At 40.0% G+C, this 19,375-nt stretch overlaps 1 protein-coding gene across 1 annotated transcript in view; it reads left to right on the plus strand.

Moving 5' to 3' along the window:
* The window catches only part of PDE10A (phosphodiesterase 10A), a 247,668-nt gene that overhangs the window by 81,917 nt on the left and 146,376 nt on the right, over nt 1-19,375 (plus strand). The gene's annotated exons all lie outside the window — the stretch shown is intronic.

The raw sequence follows: 19,375 nt of genomic DNA on the forward strand, positions 1-19,375 counted from the left end.
GCTACTGTCAGAGCAGGTGATGGAGCTGTGGTTGGTAAGCAAAAGAACTAAGAGATGTGAAAAATTGGGACGGATAGCTCATGTAGGGCTATCCAGATTCAAGTGAATACCCGTGATCCACATCAGAATGACTCTCCAGAGAGGCCACTGTATCCACCATATAGTAATTTCTTTCTAGTAACACACTGCTTATAGAATGCGAGTTACTCAAACTTTTTTGTTTCTTGATCACAGTGAAACTAAGAGTACACTCTGATTTTTTGTGTGTGCGTGTGTACAGCTCTATGAATTTAACGTACAGAGATTTATGTAACCACCATCACAATCACGACACACAGCACTTCCAACATTCCAAAGAAATCCCTTGGGTGCCCCTTTATAATGGCACTTTTCTCCCATCCCTAACCCACAAGAACTACCAGTCTGTTCTCCATCCCTACAGTTTTGTGTTTTCCTGAATGTCATGTAAATGGAATCACACGCCATGTAATCTTTTGAGACTGGCTGCCTTCCCTCAGCATAATCCCTAAGAGAATCATCCTGGTTGTTGCATGTATCACTAGCCATTTTCTTATTATTTCAAAATGCTTTTATTGCTGAGAAGCATTCTGTTGTATGGCTGTACGACATCGTGTTCAACCATTCACCCACTGCAGAACATTTGGGTTGTTTCCAGTTTTTTGTAATTTTGCGTTCATGTACAAATTTTTTTGCATGAACATAAATTTTTGTTTCTTTAGGGTAAACTACTTTTCTAAACTATTATTTATCGTGTGTGGTGTGTGGAGTCTCTTTTCCTTTAAATGTGATCAGTTTGGGTGTTGATAGAGACCTCATTGAATGTCTGCAGCCAAAAATAAAAGAAAGAGAGATAAAAGAAAGAAAAAGAAGAAGAAAAGAAAGGAAAACTCCCCCTATCTTTGTAGATTGGCTCAATGTTGGGCATTCCTTCAATGCCTAACCTTTATTCCTGCTCACGTTGAGCCTGTCAGCCAGGGGTCAGAATATGAGAGTTTGGGGTCTTCTCATGGCTTTTCAGAGCATGTGTCCTGCCCCGGGCATGTGTGGCTCTCTAAATACCCTGGTGTAAGTGGGAACCTGCAATGTCCTACTTCCCCAGAGTATCTCTCTCTCAGCTTTTCCTTTCAGACGTTCAGTGTGTCTGTTGTTTGCTGCCACTGTAATCTTTTCCCCCATAGCAGCCGAGGATTCCTCTGCTTTTCACTGTTTTCCAGGAATGCCTTTTGAGTAGCCACTCTCTGCGCGAGAGAGTTCTGAGTGAGGTGAAACAAAGCCGTGTACATTATGTCAGACCTTCAGGTAGCCTCCAGACAGTCAAAACAGACAACCAAAGTTCTTTGAGAGCAAGATCTGCTCTGTTTCCTCTAGAACCAGGGAATGTGGCTGCCATCTTCAAGACCACTGCCGAGCAAGGGAGGGGATGGGGCAAGGGCAAGTAAAAATGCACTAAGCTCGCCTTCTGTTTTTAAGTTTCGTTTTTCTGGACTCAGTATCTCCCTGATCGCTGTAAACATTTGACTATTTTCCAGAGCTCTGATGAAGTTGATTCTGACAATTTTTGCTCATTTTTGGGAATTTCTGTGAAGGGACAGGCCCTTTGAACTCCCTACTCTGCCATTTTTGCTAATGTCACTCTATCTACAAAACACCTATGGCTAACATCATACTTAGTCATGAGAAAGTCAATGTTTTCCCACTAGGATCAGGTGTAAGGCAAGGGTGTCCCCCCTCCCACTCCTTCTCAGCATTGTACTGGAAGTTCTATGCGAGAAGACAAGAAAAGGAAATAAAAGGACATGGATTGGGAAGGAAGAAATAAAAGTGGTTGTTTTTTTGAAGGTGTCATCATTGTCAATGTAGAAAATCTGAAAGAATCAACAAGGAAACTCCTGGAACTAATAAGTGATTATAGCAAGGTTGCAGGATTTAAAGTTAATATACAAAAGTCAATTGCTTTCCTATGTACCAGCAATGAGCAAGGGAATTTGAAATTAAAAACACAATACTTGGGCCAGCCCGGTGGTGCAGCAGTTAAGTGCACACGTTCCAATTTGGTGGCCCGGGGTTCGCCGGTTCACATCCCAGGTGTGGACGTAGCACCACTTGGCAAACCATGCTGTGGTAGGTGTCCCACATATAAAGTAGAGGAAGATGGGCACAGATGTTAGCTCAGGACCAGTCTTCCTAAAAAAAGAAACCCCCAAAACACACAATGCCATTTACATTAGTACTCCCGAAAAAGAAATACTTAAATAAAAGAAAATATATACAAAATCTTTCTGCGGAAGACTACAAAACTCTGATGAACAAAATCAAAGAAGAACGAAATAAATGGAGAAATATTCCACGTTCATGCACAGGAAGAATAGCAAGACTCAATATTGTCAAGATGTCAGTTCTTTCCAACTTGATCTATAGATTCAATGCAGTCTCAGTCAGAATCCCAGAAAGTTATTTTGTGGAAATCGACAAACCGATTTTAAAGTTTATACGGAGAGGCAGAAGGCCCAGAATAACCAAGACAACAATGAAGGAGAACAAAGTTGGAGGACCGACCCTACCCAACATCTTGACTTACTATAAAACCACAGTAATCAAGACGGTGAGACCTTTGTGACAAAATAGTCAAATAGATCAATGGAACAGAATGCTGAGCCCAGAAATAGATCAGCTCATATTTGAAGACCTTACACCCTTCACCAGAAATTAACTCAAAATGGATCATAGACCTAAACGTAAAATGCAAAACTTTAAAACTCCTGGAAGAAAACAAAGGGGAAAACTTAGATGACCTTGGGTATAAGTGGTGACTTTTTAGTTACAACCCCAAAGGCACAATCCGTGAAAGAAAAATTGATAAGCTGGACTTTATTAAAATTAAGAACTTTTGCTCTGTGAAAGACAATGGCAAGAGAATGAGAGGACAAGCTACAGACTGGGAGAAAATATTTGCAAAAGATACATCTGATGTCGGACTATTATCCAAAATATACAAAGAGCTCTTAAACCTCAAAAATAAGAAAACAAACAACCTGATTAAAAAATGGGCCAAAGACCTTAACAGACACTTCACCAAAGAAGGTATGTAGATGGTAAATAAGCATGTGAAAACATGCTCCACATCATGTGTCATCAGGGAAGTGCACATTAAAGATAATGTGAGCTACCGCCATCCACCTATTAGAATGAATGAAATCCAGAACACTGACATCACCAAATGCTGGCGAGGATGCGAAGTGACGGGAACTCTCATTCATTGTCGGTGGGAATGTGGAATGGTATAGCCATGTTGGAAGAGAGTTTGGCGTTTTCCTACAAAGCTAAACCTGCTTTCACTATACAATCTAGCAGTCATCCTCCATGGTATTTACCCAAATGAGTTGAAAACTTATGTCCACACAAAAACCTGTGCACGGATGTTTACAGCAAGTTTATTTATAATTTCCAAATCTTGGAAGCAACCAAGATACTCTTCAGTAGGTGAATGGATAAATAAACTGTGGTACATCTAGGTGATGGAATATTATTCAGCCATTAAAAAGAAGTGTTATCAAGCCATGATAAGACATGGAGGAACTTTAAATGTGTATTTCTAAGTGAAAGAAACCAATCTGAAAAGGTTAGGTACTGTATGATTCCAACTATATGACATTCTGGAAAAGGCAAAACTATGGAGACATTAAAAAGATCAGTGGCTCCCAGGGAATAGGAGTGTGGGAAGGACCAGAAAGTGGAGCGTGGAGGTTTTTTAAGGCAGTGAAAGTACTGTGTATGATGCTATAATGGTGGATACATGTGTATACATTTGTCCGAACCCATGGAATGTACACCACCAGGAGTGAACCTTAGGGTAAACTGCAGACCTTGGGTGATTATGATGTGTCAGTGCAGGTTCATGGATTGTAACAAACGTCCTGTTCTGCTGTGGAATATTGATAATCGGGGAGGCTGTGTATGTGTTGGGGCAGAGGACATGTGGGAAATCTTTGCACCTCCCTCTCAGTTTTGCTGTGAAACCTAAAACTCCTCTTAAAAAAGTGGTCTTAAAAAAACGCTAGTTGAATGTTTTGAGCTTTTTCTCTTAGGCTTGAATCTATTGAAATGAGAATCACTGTAATCGTTTCCCCCTAAACATCTATATTTATCAAAGGGTGCGAATAATTCGTTATTTTTAAAGATACTCTTGGCCTGGTTAAAAATAATTCCTCTGCAATCTTTTGAACAAAAAGTTTGTAACAACTGGGCAGTGTGTTAATAGTGTCAGAGACGGGAAATGTCTTTGTCACCAGCAACAGTTTGGAACTCCGCGTGCCATTTGCAAACCGCTGAAAGACTTAAAAAGGGCAGGAGGAATTTTTTTAATGAAAAACACAGAGACTGAGAATTCTTTAGGTGAAGCGATGTTACAAGAAGATGCAGGACTTCTGGGTTTTTCTATTCCAGCATACCTACTTGATCGCTTAGCCTTGGCTTTTTTGTTTATAAAATGAGGGGTTCGATGATTTCCAAAATTCCGTCTAGTTCTGAGACTTAGGTTTTGTGTTCCATATTGATTCTTAGAAATAGTAAATTTATATGTCTTCTTGAGAAGTGAAATTATACTGATAAAATATTCTTAGGATGTTTACATATATTGATTTTTAAAACTTGCAAATAAGGGTTGGTTCAGTAAAATGATTCATGTCATTGGAGATTTTTATCTGTAATCATGTATGTCCTTATTACATATTTTTGCATATTTCTCCTGGAATAATATCAATTTCATTTCTTAAAGAGAATCCCTAATTTCTCAACATAGATCACAGTATACACTCTCCTCTTGTTTTGTGACACTATGATGGTAATATAATTTTTGACATACTTTGGGAAAATTATTGTAAGCCCAATTCTGGCTTTCTCCATCCATCCCCTTGCTTCACTTCTTTAATTAAGGTTCTTGGGAGGAATAATTAAATTTTCTGTACTAGGCAGAAGCCCTGATTTATCTATTGTGTTTCTATTTGATAAGTGGAGAGTAAAATGTTTAGGTTAAAGTAAGATATGTTAGGTGTCATATAAGCTCCTAGTCAGTCAATTATAAGGATATATCAGAAAATGAAAGATTAGTGGAACTTAATCTTGCATTCATTAAATAAGCAATTAGAAATAGTGGCTGAACAAATTAGAAGTATGTGATGTACTCTGAGGTGAAGGACAGAATGCTTTTTTGGGGCGATGGCTCACCTGATTTGTTGGAGTAGGCAAGGAGGTAAACCGTCTACGCTCTAGTAGGCGTACCTAGCTCATGTGAGCGTGGGATATACCAAGGCAGGTGGCCACTGGTGGTATTTCCATCTATTAAGTCTGAATTAGTTTGAGGAAAGATTTTTAGAATAAATTTATCTCTGAGTAACCTCTGTTTTATCAGGAAGATGTTTGTAGTCAAAACATGTCATTGATGGGGCCAGCCTGGTGGCATAGTAAAGTTCACATGTTCCCCTTCAGCAGCCTGGGGTTCAGTTTGGATCCCAAATGTGGACCTTTGCACCACTTGGCAAGCCATGCTGTGGCAGGTGTCCCACATATAAAGTAGAGGAGGATGGGCACGGATGTTAGCTCAGGGCCAGTCTTCCTTGGGGAAAAAAAAAAAAGAGGATTGGAGGCTTGGAGGCAAATGTTAGCTCAGGGCTAATCATCTTCTTCTACAAAAAAATAAATGTCATTGTTGGGGCTGGCCCAGTGGTGTAGCAGTTAAGTTCCTGTGCTCTGCTTTGGTGGCCTGGGGTTCACTGGTCTGGATTCTGGGTGTGGACCTACACACCACTTGGCAAGCCCTGCTGTGGTGGTGTTCCACATATAAAGTAGAGGAAGATGAGCACAGATGTTAGCTCAGGGCCAATCTTCCTCAGCAAAAAGAGGAGGATTGACAGTGGATGTTAGCTCAGGGCTAATCCTCCTCAAAAAAATAAAATAAAATAAATAAGACATGTCATTGTTGTCTAATCACTAGTGTGGATGCCGAGGGAGTCTTGTCAGCCCTTGTTCTCACTCTTGCATTATGTAGAGGATGAGAAGCAGGACTAGAGAGCCACAGCCGCCCGTCACTGAATTGCTCGGCCTTTGCGTAATTGGAACAAATGGAACAAACGCCATCTCTCGGGGTTCTCGCTCTCTCCACAGCCCCCTTTGGAGGACAGTCTTGGACTTCTCAGGGGACTTTTGCTGGAACTCTCCTGTTTAACAGTCTGGATTGTAAATACTTCTTCTGAAGGATAGGGGTTTGAGTTGAAGCTTTTCTTTGTTTCAAGGATTTTTGGGGGAGAAAGATTTCAGGCAAGGGTTTTGTGGCTAAGAATTTTTTAATTTTAATTTGATTTCTTTTACAAAATCAGAAAAACTCATCCCTTCTGTTTGAATACTCTGAATTTCTAGGAGAGAGCGACAGAGAGAGAGAGTGTGTGTGTGGCTTAGGGGGAGGGAAGAGAAGGAGAGGAGATGGGTGTGTGTGTGTGTGTGTGTATGCATATGTGTTCATTTTTACCATCATTATAACTACCATTTTTATGAGCCAAGTTTTATGTCTTTTACATGTTATTTTTAATTCTCCTCAAAGCCATGAGATGGGTATATAATTATGATTTTATAGATCAAAAAACAGATTAGAAAGAATACTTAACTTGCCAAGTCAGTCTGCCTGAGAATGGCAGAACCAAGATTTGAAATTATTTTTGTCTATCTGAAAAACACACAGACACACCTTATTTTGTATTTACATATGTGTGTGTATAAATACATATACGCATACATACACATATCTATATATGTATGTAGATATAAAATTGGTACACTCTGCTGGCATAATCATTTAATTTCTTTTGGAGTATGAAAAGCACGTCCCAGCAAATCCGCTTTTATTGTTTCCCCCCGGGAAGTAAGACGTATTACTTTTATTTATTTATAAAGTAGTTATGCATATTCTGTTTATTCAGATTTGAACTGGAGTGTTTGACTTCTTGTCGGTGAACTCTATATTTAGGATTGTGTCTCCTATAATAACAGACTTGCGCTGAATTTGTCACTAGTAGCATTCCTTCGCAAGATGCTTGCAAATTTAGAATATCTCCCAGGTCTTGGGTTAATTTGAAGATAAACTGGCCACCTGGGGAAGAGACTCTGGTGCAGCTGAGAAATGAGAACTACATAATAATGATCAAATTTTCTCCAGACGTAGGAGAACTGGCATCTCATTACTTTATAATCATATCTTGTATGTGACCTCAATTGTTCTGGTGAGTGTTTCTTACAGGTTTCTACCTGAACACCCCTAATGTCAGAGGAAAGTTACAGGTTGGCTTCCTTCGACTCTGTGTCTGTGGTCTGATGAATTCTTTACTTCCTCAACTCCCAAGTAAATGTTGGCACTGAAAGAATTCCTCAGCTTTATCTTTTGACTTTAGCATCCCTTACAGGACACCTCCTTGTGTCTCCCTGGAGGTTCTTGTACCCCGTTCTGAAAATCACAGACCCTCCAATTTCTAAATGTAAAACAAAACCAATTTACCTGTTCAAGATTGGGTTGGATTCTTAAGTCTTACTGCTGCTCTTTATTCTTGGTTAAGAGAAAGTGAAATATCATCAGTTTGTAGGGGGCTTTTAGCTGAAATGTGGGAAAATTCATTCATACGCCAAATATTTGAGTACCTCTTATGCACCACACATGGTTCTGGATGTCTCGTAGGAAAGTCAAACCCATAAGATCCCCATCCTCGTGAACCTTCTGTTGTAGTTGGGGTTGACAGAGAGCAGAGAAACATATAAATAATTCAGACAATTTCCAGTAGTGGGAAGGGCCGTAAAGAGCTTAAAACCAGGTATGGGACTGAGAGTGACTGTGGAGGAGGGTAGGACCTGCTTGGTGGGGCAGTCAGAGCAGACTTCCCCTAGGAGGCCATATTTGAGCTGAGACCGGAGAAATGGAAAGGAGGAGCTTTGTTAAATCTAGAGGAAGAGCGTGGAAGAAAAAGAGAATGGGGCCAGCCCTGTGGCTGAGTGGTTAAGTTCAAGTGCTCCACTTTGGCGGCCCAGGATTTGCAGGTTTGGATCCCGGGCGCGGATCTACACACCGCTCATCGAGCCATGCTGTGTTCGCATCCCACACAGAAGAACTAGAAGACTTACAACAAGGGTACACAACTATGCACTGGGGCTTTGAGGATTAAAGAAAATGAGGAAGATTGGCAACAGATGTCAGCTCAGGGCCAATCTTCCTCACCAAAAATCATACCTTAAAAAAAGTAATGCAGCTTTCCCCAACCCTTCCTGTTCTTCTAAAAAAAAAGGAAAGAAAACAAAAAATGAGAACAGAGAGTTCCAAGGCCCTTAGGTGGAACTATGCAGGCACGACTGTGCTTGGGGAACTTGCAGGGCAGAAAGGGCAGGCGAAGACAAGGTGGGAGAGGCAGCAGGCTTACCAATTCAACAGATCTTGTAGGGATACACTGGAATAAATAAATATGTCATAAAAATACTTATGCAGTCTTTAGCCTCTTCAGATTTAAAAGGAAATGTTTGATGCATGTAGGGATCTTAAATGAAGATTATAATTTAAAAACAGCCTGGATAAGAAGAATGTGCACATGAATATATTATTGGTTCTTTGGTACAGAGACCCTATTTCATAATTTTTTTCCTCCTGTGAGAGTTCTGTATGCAGTAGGTACTGAATATTTAATTAATTATGACACTTGGAACTGAGAATACACATTTTCCTATAGAAACCATAGTTTTTAGGTACCTAGGTAACCCACAATGATCTATAGTATTACAGCATAGTGATTAAGAACAAAACTCTGGAATCAGGCCCAACCACCTGCTCACTGTGGAACTTCACCTCCCTGTGCCTCAGTGTTCCCGTGTATAGAATGGGAGTAAACAGAAGTAGCATTGTCTGTAATAATTGCGTAAAGTGCAGAGTACCATGCCTGGCCCATGGCAACATTTAATAAAAGTTTATCATTATAATTCTGGTGTTCAGTGTAGCTGACACTAAAGTGATCGACACGCAGGCTGTGAGTGGTCCTACCCACTCCTCCTCCTAGATTTTTGTCCTGTTCCTTATCTCCCCTTTAATTTTGCTTCTTTGTGCCCCTCCTTCATTAGGGATTAAAAAGCTTTGTTCCCTGTTGTTCAGTTTGGGATCCTAATGACTTACACTTACACCGTAATTCGTTATAAGCATTTTTTTTTCTGTTGCCACTTCACGGAGCCGTGGGGGTTTCTCTGAGGAGCAGCAAATCCTCCCCATGGTCATGGCGGGCTCTTGCCGCTCAGCATGATGCAAGTGGGTGTCTGTACTCACTTTTCATTGTTGATGCTGGATGTCGATGCTTTTTGTGCCCCTTGTTTCTTGGTATATTTGGGAATTAGAAGCACGTTGCTTATGTTTATTTATCTACAAAGCCATGGGAAATTAACCTCTAGATCTCATTACTGAATGCACATGTATCTTGCGAATAAGCTTTCCTTGTATTTTGCCTTGGGATAGTTAATTTCTGTATACCATGCTTTTGTTAGAAATACTGAAATTATTCTGACTGTAGTATTTTATGCACTTGCCTTTTTAAAGCCCACATTATATGAGAAGAAACACCCTATTTCATAAGTTGAAAGTAAAGTCCTGGATTTCTGAACGATACCTTAACCTGCATTTCAGATTTACTATTCCATTCTCAATGTGTTATTTATAGATGTAGAAAGATGGAGAGAACATCATACGATTATCACACTATGAAAGAAAATGGACATCTTTCAAAGAACTTTCAGTTAATGCGATGTTTCAAATGTTAAAGCAAAAACAAAAAAGATAAAGCAGTCTTCTGTGAGAATGTGATATAATTTACTTTTCCAAGCTTGGTGACCACGTGACAGAGAAAATAGTTTTCCTTGGCTAAAAAAAATCTGTCCAAAATCTCAGCTCAGCAGTGCAACACCCAGATATGGGTCTTATTTGGGACATTATTCGACTTTCGGACATTATTGAAACAGAAAGATTAGGTTCTAGTTTAGTTGATGAGACCCTGGACCTTCTTGAGAGTGTGATGAAAGTGTGTTGACCGTTCCCTAGGAAAATGTAAATACATTCAAGGATGCAGAATTCCAGATGCTTTAGGGGGTTCCTGGGACCCCTTGGAGCTCATCCATATGGGGTTGATGGACCCCAGGTTGAGAAACTACCTAGGTATTGGGCGTACTATGGGATCATTTCTCAGTCTACACCTCTTTGTGACCTTTTTCTTCTTTTTTCCTTTTCTATAAAATTATAAATAATGCTCTGTCTACTCGAAGTGGAAAATATTCTCAGGGAAGCCTAAGACAGTCCAAATTATCATTTGAACTGGGATTTTTCATATCTCTGTTTTAGGCAAATAATCATGAGTTCATTACCAAGGTGTTAAAGAAATTAGTTCAGCCACAAATATATCAGGAGTAGACTTCCCAGGCTGTGTATGTTCACTGCTGCAAGGAGGAAGCAGTGATGGTCGGAGAGAGGAAAGTTAAATAACACCCCTGGATGGACCAACCCATCTGGAGAGCGCTGTGATCTCAGAGGCCTTTCTTTAGAGAACATCCCTGTGCTAATTCACTGGGGCTGCCATGCAAAGGACCACAAACCTCTTACCAACTTAAACAATTTAGCAGCTTAAACAAGAGAAATGTACTGTCTTGCAGTTCGGGAGGCACGAAGTCTGAGGTCAAGGTGTGGCAGGGTTGGTTCCTGCTGAGGTTGGTTCCTGTGCAGGAGAGTCTGCTCCAGGCCTCTCTCCCAGCTTCTGGTGGTCTGCTGGTTGTCTTTTGTGTTCCTTGCGTGGTACCACCATCACCCCGATCTGTGCTTCCATTTTCATGTGGTGTTCCCTGTATGTGTGTGTCTGTCTTTTCACATGGCGTTCTTTTTATAAGGACACCAGTCAGACTGGATTAGGGCCCACTCGATCCAGCAGGACCTCATCTCAACTAATTACATCTCCCAAGGCCCTGTTTCCAACTTAGGTCACACTCTCGGGGTTAGGACTTGAATGTGATTTTTTGGGGGATGCAATTCAACCTATAACATCCCCTAAGAGTTTTTTTTTTTTTTTTTTTAAGGATTGGCACCTGAGCTAACAACTGTTGCCAATCTTCTTCTTTTTTTTTTTCTGATTTTTCTCCCCAAATCCCCCCACTACATAGTTGTATATTTTAGTTGTGGGTCCTTCTAGGTGTGGTATGTGGGACGCTGCCTCAACGTGGCCTAATGAGCAGTACCATGTCTGCGCCCAGGATCTGAACCGGTGAAACCCCTGGCCGCTGAAGCCTAACGAGGGAACTTAACCACTCAGCCGACCCCCGACCCCTAAGAGACTTTTAATTGTAGTGATTTCATGTCTTCTGTTTGAGATGGTTACTAAAAGTCCTAAAGTACAGATGCCCAGACATTTGAATCATCTTTGTATCAACACCTTCAGTTACATTTGTTTCAGCATGCCTCCACGTGCATAACTAGGCTACTCTTTTAAAATGAATATTTTCCATTTTCTTTATTTTGTCCCTCCTTTTTTTCCCTCCCTCCCTCCTTCTTTTCCTCCTTCCTTCCTCCTTTCCCACCCTCCCTTTCTTGCTTCTATAGTATCAAAGCTATAGTATCAGTTCTTTCAGCAAACACCTATTGAAATCAGGATTTCTCATCCTCAACACGGTTGGCACTTTGTGCGAGTCGTTCTTTGTTGTGTGGCTGTCCTGTGCCTTGTGGGATGTTTAGCAGCATCGCTGGCCTACAGTCACTAGAACAGTACCCTCCTCTCCCCACCGCCCACTGCGACAACCCAGAATGTCTCCAGACGTTGCCAAATGTTCTCCTGGAGACAATGCCACCCCCACCAAGAACCACTGAATTAATCTTTACTGTGTGCCAGGCGAGGTAGTGGGGAATCCAAGGACTTTACTGTGACAAACTCCTGTCCTCAAATGACTCTGGTCACTGATACGGGTGGCACAGCAGGGCAGCAGGGAGCAGTGTCCCAGAGAAACTCAGGTTGTGGCCGGGCAAGAAGGGGCTGTGACAATCAGGAATCTAGAGGCCAAATCAAAAATCAGCTGCTATTTCACACGTATCTTGAAGAAACATTAGTTGTCTTTCGTACTGGTTAGGATTTCTCTTAAGATAGTCTCTAGATTTTTTTCATCTTTGTCTTAAATTGTAGTTTTCAAAACATTTATCTGAAGGAGGCTGGCCCAGTTGTGTACTGGTTTAGTCCGGTGTGCTCCGGTTCTGCAGCCGGGGTTCAAATCTCATGGGTTCAGATCTCAGGTGTGGACCTACACCACTTCTCAAGCTGTGCTGTGGCACAGTGACCCACATCACAAAATACAAAATAGAGGAGGGTTGGCACAGATGTTAGCTCAGGGACAATCTTCCTCACCAAAAAAAAAAAAAAAAAAAAATTATCTTAAAGTTATTTGAAGAAGAGCTAATAGTAGCATGTGTTTTTACGTAAGTTAGTTGGAGAAGCAAGACCTTTCATGTGGATTTAAGAAGGTGAAATTCATTCCTTTTCTTTGGGCATGTAGATTGAATAACAGACTAAATTCTGTTTCTTCCTGAAACTACACCCTGTGTATGTTCATTTATTTTCTGTCTTTTGAAATATCTTAAGTGTTATAATTTTTGTTGTTAAAATAATAAACAGTTGAAGGGCATCGAGTAAACTGATGACCACCATACTGGGTTATTCGTTTAGTTCTCTTGCTAAGGAACAGCTGCCAGAGACTACAGTTGCTTTTCCTGACATCAGCCCCAAAGAGAGAGATCATGTCCCTGTTACTTTATTTTTTTAATAAAATTACATTAGGAAATAGATTTTCTTTTTGGCAGTCTTTTTTATCCCATGCAATTAAATTGCATCATAATATTTAAATTGTTTACATGTCTAACGTCAAAATTTTGAAACCATACACAGTGGCGCTAAAAAGTAGTGAAAATGACATCGTTCATGATTCGTAAAAACTAATTTTAATGTTCCATCAAACTTTGTGTATTGGGGGAGGGTTTTCCTGGGTTTAAATATAGAATTGAAGTTAAACATGATTCATCTTTTGAGAGTTCGTGTTGGTGATTATTGACCTGATTTCATTTATTAGTTGTCAATGTAATGTTTTAGAGGAATTAAGACCTTATTATTCATAAATATTGAAAGCTCTTCAGCGTTGTAAGTCAGAGGCGTTTTGACTTTGATTGCCCTAAAGGGACCTGTCGATTTTCGTTTTGGCATTCTACTGAATTGGCAGACATCACAGGGGCTGCTGGCTCTGTTCTTGCAAACAGGGACGGTATTGAAATATACAACCATTCTACAGAACAGAGGGACATGATGTCATATGTGTTTGCCGACGGGCTCAAAGTTTTATTATTTGGATAAGGACTTGTTCAGCAACTAAGTCAAGATTTGGAGACATAGGATAAAGAAAAAACCTTATTAAAATCATAGTTTTGGGTGAATTCCTTTGATGTATGATGGAGTTTAGATTTTCTACAGCCATCTTTCTGGAAGACAAAAACTGAGAACTTTTATTTCTTATAGAGTTTTCTTTTTTTCTTTTAACTTCCTGAAAGAACAATTGCTCACAATTTCTCCCTCCATGAGGTTAGAAATCTCTCTCTCCCTGTTTTGAGACATAATAAGACCATATTTTGCAGCTGTGTAAAGTGTGTTTTTAGTATTTTGTTTTTCCTCAAAATGCATTTCTCTAATTTAATTGTCAAAGACCAACTTGTCAGCTTCTATTGGGTTTCATTTTTATGCCCAGAAATATTAGTTATTTGGAGGTCAAATTTATATCTGAAGTAAAAATTCACTGACTTAAAAAAAATGGTTCTCTTATCTCTTCAGCAGAGTTTGGTAAATAATGGTTATAAGTTGGCAACTATTTAAAAATTATGCTAAAATTCTATAGTTCTTTAGATTTTGCAAAAATGTGATGTAGTTTTCTTCTTAGGAATAAAATACATGAGTTAAATGAATTTTGACAATCTGCAACAATTGCAAGTTATTTCAATTTACGGTTAAAGGTAAATGTCACAATTCTTCTCAAAGGTTCACTTCTAGACACCCGAAACACATTAATTTGTTATACCAGAAAAAACTGTACTGCTACTCTTTTACAGCAATAAATTTTATGCTTTTGTCATCATTTTTCTTTTCTGATGTTTTCTTTCTGACTCTTCTGTCCAAATTCCAAAGTTTTATATGATTTCAACCAAGTCTTATTTTGAAGCGTATGCTAATTTACATGAAAATGAGCTTTCTGATTTTTTAAATTAAGAGTTGTCAAAAGACAGACACATTCATTCATTCATTCAGCAGATAATTTGCTGGGTGTTTATTATATGCCAGGTGCTATTTTAGGCTGGGGATAAAGTAGTGAAAACAGTAGGGCTGGTAGGTTAGCTATATATACCAAAGGAAAAAATAAAGCAGAGAAGAGACTTGTTTGTGTGTCTGTTTGTTTTGGGTAGGATAATTGGCAGCTTCAGAAAAGGCGTCCAGGGACACCTCACTGAGGAAATGACAACTGAATGGATTAAGACCTGCAGGGGGTGAGAGAGTGGGCCAGTGCGACAGCAGGGCAAACGGCTTACCAGAGGAGGACACCCACATACAGATGCCCTGAGGCAGCGCCCCTGGTGTCTAAGGTGGCTGGAGTGAAAGGAGCAAGAGGAAAGTAGAGAAGTGAGGGCCAACGAGATCATTTGAAGGAGTGGCTATTACTCTGATGACACGGAAAGCCATTTGAGCCCGGGGGTGACATGGTCTGACTTACATTTTCACAGGCTCACTCTGTTGCTGTGTAAAGAGGAGAAGGAAGGGAGCAAGGGCGTTGGGAGGGAAGCCTTTCAGAATTTAAGAAACTCCTGATGTGGAGGTGAGCGAGGATGCGCACAGGCCCTGGTCAGCAGCAGTAAAGGCATTGAGGGGTCAAATTCTAGACTGAGAGCCAGCTGGACTTAGTGAGGCAGAGAGGGGAGTCAAGGATGACTCGAAAGGTTTCCACCTGAGCAACTGAGCGATTGGAGTTTTTATTTGCAGAGATGATACAGACTTATGTTAAAGGGAAGGCTTTGGAGAAATTTTATTTTGCAAATGCATGAATTAAGTGATTTTGGGTAGTATGACATCCCACAAGAGTGTATTATTAGTTGTTTGTAAGATGTACTTCTGTGGCTTTATAGTAAGTGTCGAACTCAGATACGTAGATTTTCTCTTTCTCTTTTTCATTTTCTCGGTTGCTGTGGTCATTCTGAGTCTTTTGAATCCATGTACATTTTTGGATCAGTTTATCAATTTCCTGTAAAAAGCTATAGATCAGTTTGGAGACAATAAACACCCTAATGACCGTGAATCTTCTAATCCATGTACATTGCATTGAAGTGTTCCTTAATTTGGATTTGCAGTGTGTTTTGTTTCCAGTGTATGGATCTTAAATTTATTTTGTTCAAGTTATGTCTACATCTTTTATTCTTTTTGAAGCTGTAAGTTCCTTTTTTGGTTATCTATTACTAGTATTTAGAAAAATAATTGATTTGTGTATATTTATTTGTATCCTGTGACCGTGCTAAATATGCGTATTGGTTCTGGCAGTTTTTGGTAGGTTCTTTAGCATTTCCTACCTACAAGCTAATGTCTGCTGTCTATGAATAAAGACAGCCTTATTCCTTCTTTCCAATCTGTATGCTTTCCCTTTTTCTTCCTTGCACATTTTTCTTGCGCGATGATCCTGGCTAGAACCTTCAGTACCATGCTGAAGGGAAGCGGTGACAGCAGACATCTTTGCCTTGTTCCTTCTCTAGAAAGGTGTTCATCCTTTCCCCATCAACTGTGCTGTTTGCTGTAGATTTTTCACAGATGTCTTTGATCTGGTTGAGGAAGTCTCCTGCCGTTTCTACTTTGTTGAGAGTTGATGTCACGAAGGACGTTGGAATGTGTCATGTAACTTTCTGTGTATTGATTGAGACAATCGTATGATTTTTGCCCATTCTGTTAACTTGGTGTATTATGTTAGTTGATGTTTGGATGTTAAACAACCCTCATTTTCCTAGAATAAGACCCTCTTGATTGTGGTGCATATTCCTTGTCATAGGTTGTTGGATTTAATTTGCTAATATTTTTGTTAAGGATTTTTTCTCCGTGTTTATGAGGCATATTGGTCTTTGGTATCAGGATAAAATGCCTCGTGACATGAGTTTGGGAAATCTTCCCTCTGGACTTTGTGTGGGATTGGTATTGTTTTCTTCTTAAATGTTTGAGATAATTCGCTAGTGAAACCATATGCTTTTTAAAGATTCTCAGTAATATTGCCGACTGTCTGACCTTTCATAGGCCTGTCCTACCCCGGACTAATACCAATGTGCCTGCTGTGTCTGCTAATTGAGCCTTTGATATTAATATTCCTTAGCCATTTACTCCCACTCAATTAGATATTTAACACCCTTTTAAACTTAAATTTATGACGTTTGCGCACATTTTTGCATTCCTTGCTATGTTGAAATTTAGGCAAATTTAAAACCCTTTCTTGGAGACTATTATACCATCAATTGAGGTAATTTAAAATGTTTGGTATTGGAAATCTCTGCTGCTATGGACTCAATTGTGTTTCCTTAAAATTCCTAAATGGAAGACCAAACCTCGGGGTGACAGTATTTGGAGTGAGGAAGTACTCAAGGTCAAATGAGGTCATAAGAGTGGGCACCTAATCCCATAGGATTGGTGTCGTTATAAAGAAGAGTCACCAGAGAACTAGCACTGTCCCTGCACCATATGAGGACAGCCAGAAGGGAGGTCTCGTCCAGAACCCAACCCTGGTGAAACCTTGGTCTTGGACTTCCCAGCCTCCAGAATTGTGAGAAAATAGATATTTGTTGTTTCAGCCCCCCAGTCTATGGGATTTGTTTTGACAGCCTGAGCTGACTAATATGTCTGCTTTATGGTGTTGCCTTTGGAATGTGTTTTCCTCATTGTGCTGTCACGTAGCTCCATGCCTAATAGGGTCCTCTGCATCTGCTTTTCGGGGAGTCCTGGGCTGGATGCTTTCGTGGTCTGCTGGGAGTGTTACAGTAGCTGGTTTACTGCATACTTGTTTTCCCAAACTGTAACCTCTCAGGAATGTTTCACCACCAGTTGGTGTGTTCCCTCAGAATCGTGCTCGTATTCGCTCAGAACTGCTGCGCTTCTCTCTCTCCGCCTTTTGGTGCTAATATGAGATTGGGAAAGTAAAGATGTACTCTTCTGACTTTGTACTTCAGTTAAACAAAAAAAGGTTTACAGCTTTCACAACTGATGGCAGTTATACTTTTTGTTAAACTGGCTACGGGTCACGTGGTTTGAGAACTGTAGGACATTCTTCTTTACTTAACTGGGTTAATAATAAAAATAATCCAACTTTCAAAGGCGTATTCATGTTCTATTTTTGCATAACAAATTACTGCAAATTTAGTGACTTAAAACGATGCCCATTTATTAGCCCACAGTTCTGTAGACCCGTAGTCTGGCGTTGTGTGACTGGTTTTTTTGGCTCAGGACATCACAAGACTAAAAGTAAGGTGTTCACCGTACTGAATTCCCTTCTGCATGGTCTGGGGAAAGCTCTGTGTCCAAACTCGTTCTTGTCATTGGCAGAATTCATTTCCTTGGGGTTGTAGGACTAAGACCCTCATTTTCTTGTTGGCCGTCAGCTTGGGGCTTCTCTCAGCTCTCGGAGCTTGGCTGCATTCCTTGACACATGGCTTTCTATCTGCAAGCCAGCTGTGGTGCTTTGAATCTTGGACTTTCTCTTTTGCCACCAGCAGGAGAAAGTTCTCTAGTCTTTTTTTGTTTTTTTTTTTTTTTGAGGAAGATTAGCCCTGAGCTACCATCTGCCACCAATCCTCCTCTTTTTTTGCTGAGGAAGACTGGCCCTGAGCTAACATCCATGCCCAACTTCCTCTACTTTATATGTGGGGCTCCTACCACAGCATGGCTTGACAAGTGGTGTGTAGGTCCATATCCGAACTGGGGAACCCAGGGCTGCTGAAGCGGAACATGCGAACTTAACTGCTGCGCCACCAGGCTGGCCCCAGAAAGTTCTCTACTCTTAAAGGGCTCATGTGGTTACATCAGATCTAACTGGAATATCTCCCTATATTAAGGCCAACCTGCATAGCCTGATGCTAAGAGTAAAATCCGTCACATTCGCAGTCCTGCAGATTATGCAGGAAGTGTACACCAGGGAAAAATCTTGGGGGCATCTTGGAATTCTGCCTGTCATAAAAGTTTCTGTAAATGAGTATGACTGTGGTTTTGAATCTTGATGACTTGAATAAAGAGAGGACTGAGTGAAGGATTTACCATACAAGCCAATTGAAAAACCTTATACATAAATGTTTTCCATTTTTCTAATGAGACAGAGATAATACAATATTCTTTCATGATTTTAAAAAAATAGTATAGGGCAAAGATGAGAATTAACATTTTCTTTTGCCATATGGGATGCAGTGCAGTATTTCTGGGAAATCTAATCCCATATAAATCTATTATCAGAATGGATGACTTTCAAGCATACTCCTCTCAGCCTTTACTTTCCTCTCCTGAGCTGTAGATTTATATTTGCTACCGTTTACTAGAAATCTACAGACGGATAATCCGATAGGCAACTTCAGTTCAACAGATCCCAAACCCAAACCATTTTCTTTCCCATGAATCCTTCATTATCTCCTATTTTTCACATCACAGTCACTCACCTCAGCTGGAAACAGTGGAGTCACCTTTGAATTATCCTACTGCTTCATTGTCTTTTTAAATTTGTCACCAGTTCCTGTTGGCCAGTCTTACCCAGCATTACAGAGAATTTTAAAACTCCATAAGGTTAAGGATATTGTTTGTTTATTGTAGATCGACCATATAGATATGGCTGGTTCATAGTAGGTACTCGGTAAACATTTATTGAGTGAATAAATGAATCTCAAAATGTTTAGAACTAATTGTGTCAGCCTCACCTTGTGTTCAGTTAATGTACCTTATCAACCTTGCAATGTGGTTCTCTGTCTCACCACTCATCTTCTTACATTTTCTGAGTTCTCTGATTCACCCTGAAACATAATATAATGCCTGACACAGTAAGACTTCAGTAATATTTTTTAATGAATACATTGAATGGAAAAGCATCAATAGTGATATACTTTTATAAAGGAAGTCTAGAAAAATGCCATTTCTGGATCAACTTATAATAACGAATTTTTTTAAGAAGGTATATTTTCTAGCAAAGAAAGTAAAAATATGACTTTAAATCATATAGAGAAAATTTTATA

This window comes from Equus quagga, chromosome 8, assembly GCF_021613505.1.
Source record: "Equus quagga isolate Etosha38 chromosome 8, UCLA_HA_Equagga_1.0, whole genome shotgun sequence".
NCBI classification, from domain to species: domain Eukaryota; kingdom Metazoa; phylum Chordata; class Mammalia; order Perissodactyla; family Equidae; genus Equus; species Equus quagga.